We start from the raw sequence: 2,455 nt of genomic DNA, 5'->3' as shown, positions 1-2,455 counted from the left end.
ATTTTAAATTTTAGGTAAACTATTGATTTACAGGATTAGTTAGCTCATTTTTAACCAGCTTATGCATTTATTTACTCAACCTAATGTTTCAAATCCATTTGACCTTTTCTGTGGAAAACAAAAAGTGAACTACTTTTTGAATATATAAACTGAAGGAGGATTGGGCCTGTCAAAGAGCACAAAAAGCATTATAAAATAGCATAAAAATAATCCATAAGGCTTGTACGCCACTACTCTTTTAAGTGATGTTTCATAAACAAATTTCGGGAGGAGCATGCACAGATAATTAACACGGCCAGTTCATCATTAGAGATTACACCGTTTACCAATCAGCTCAAGAGAAAACACCTATAAATAATCAAGTACGTCCTACCTTCATTATCTGTCGACTTTCAGAATCCCTCCGCCACCCCGACGCATAACCTTTATTTAATTATAAGTAAATGTGAACTCGTGAAATGACTTACATTTCAGTTTAAATTTCATTGTATGACTTCAGACGACTTGGAATATAGTGCAAAAGCTGTATGGACCACTGATGGTATTTTTATGGTGATATTGAATCTATTTGAGTTCTTCGTCTTAATTATATAAACAAGTTGTGTTTTGGACCCAAGATGGGATCCTGGTGTTCTTGTGTGCCCATCAGGTTCCCTAACTAGATTAACCAGAATGATGTTCTTGTTGTCAATAACCTTCAACCGTTAATTCTGGTGGAATAGCATATCTGTGCTGGTGCACAAGCTAGACCAGCATAAGCTTGGACCATCATGGAAACTCATTTTCAGCAAGGTATGTTTTAATACACACCATTAATAATTTGAAAAGTGAATAGAGACACGTACCTTCCTCATGGAAATGTTGCATTTGGTTTCTCGCCTTCCAATTCCATCTTCAAAACAATGCTGTGGATATTCATAAAATTAAACCTGAAGGTCCTTGCCGCACACTTTCAACTCCCATCTGCATCTACCGGTGACAATATGTGAGAACTACAAACCATGAAATGAAATAATAGAGGCATGTGGCCTTCAAGACAGGCTTGTTAAGAGCACATTTCACAAATTTGCACCGGTACTTGCACAATATTACTGTCGAAACCCGTCCAAAATGCTTGCTAACCTATTTTTGATCACATCAAGAGCAACATGCATTATGTGTGACATTGCTTTTACAGACCCGGCATCTTCATTTGCTGTGCCACATCTTGATGTTTGTTTTTAAGCTACAGTACAACTTACAGTCCTCAAATAACACTGGACCAACACAAACAGGAACAAAAACCAAGGTCGTTTCTTCCACCACTTTGAGCCTGCTGTCTATAACCAATTAAAGGCACACAAACTATAACATTAACGAGTTTTTGTGCTCTTTGCATCTTTAAAAAGGTTAGGCATTAATAATAAATAAGTTGGACTTCAGGCTTTATCGGCAGACGTCGTCCTTGACTAGCGCTTTTGATTGTAATCATTCACCTGCCCTTCACTGAAACTTCAGAAAAATCACCCATGATATAATAGATGCGGTGCTAAAGGGCACTGCTTGCAAATGGATCAAAAAAAGGGGAGTAGCAACCATTTTAACCTGGGGGACATGTCACCCCTCCCATTTTTGGATAGAATCTTTATATTGAGAAAGAAGAAAAAAAACGTACATATCAAATCAAAGCCTTTGTTGCAAAAATCGGTTAAAACAATACACAATTTCAACTTATGTCATAAATGTTTCAAAATGTGTGGATGGTGCTTAAATTACATTATTACAGAACATATTACTATATATTTACTTCAGATTTCAAATAAAATTTCATTGTGATTAGAGACTGAGCGGATTTTGTTCCACTCAAACTTCCAAGTGAGATGCAAAATGACCTAAAATTATTTTAATTTATTCAAATATATATATATATATATATATATATATATATATATATATATATGAATAAATTAAATGTAAACCAGTATATAAACCAGTGTTGGTTTAGTATCAATGTGATATTATTATAGTGTAAATTACTATTTTGAATTAATTTTCTTTCTTTTTTTTTTAATGTTTAGAGTTTTCGTAATTCTGTTCTGTGTTTTTGTCATTTTTATCTATATAGTTGTATTCATTTTATTTCAGTTAGTTTTAGTTATAGTACTTCAAATAGCAGCTAGCTGAAATTAAATGAATGTTAACTGGAATAAAAAAAGTATGGTTTAGCTTTACTTTTAGTTAATTATTTATATTTTATATATACAGTATATAAATTAAGGCATTGGATATTAATATAATTTATTATATAATCAATTATAGGCCTAATAAATTACCAATTAATTAATAATCGAACTTAAAACTAAAGGGAGTGCAAGAAGAATTCAAATTATTAAAATGTTTAATATAGAATTTTAATATTCAATATAAATATATTTTAAAAATATAATTGATAATATAATAAAATTAACACTAAATT

The 2,455-nt window shown here is 31.8% G+C and overlaps 1 long non-coding RNA gene across 1 annotated transcript; it reads left to right on the top strand.

The window, feature by feature from the left end:
- Window positions 1–396: 396 nt before the first annotated feature.
- LOC122140170 lies at window positions 397–1,800 on the top strand. Its single transcript, XR_006156863.1, has 3 exons — window positions 397–541; window positions 650–792; window positions 1,178–1,800. It is a non-coding gene; the product is annotated as an uncharacterized LOC122140170 (long non-coding RNA).
- Window positions 1,801–2,455: the final 655 nt, after the last annotated feature.

This window comes from Cyprinus carpio, chromosome B17, assembly GCF_018340385.1.
Source record: "Cyprinus carpio isolate SPL01 chromosome B17, ASM1834038v1, whole genome shotgun sequence".
In the NCBI taxonomy this organism is placed as follows: Eukaryota; Metazoa; Chordata; class Actinopteri; order Cypriniformes; family Cyprinidae; genus Cyprinus; species Cyprinus carpio.
The sequence above is the reverse complement of the archived record's forward strand: the minus strand, read 5'-3'. Positions and strand labels throughout refer to the sequence as shown.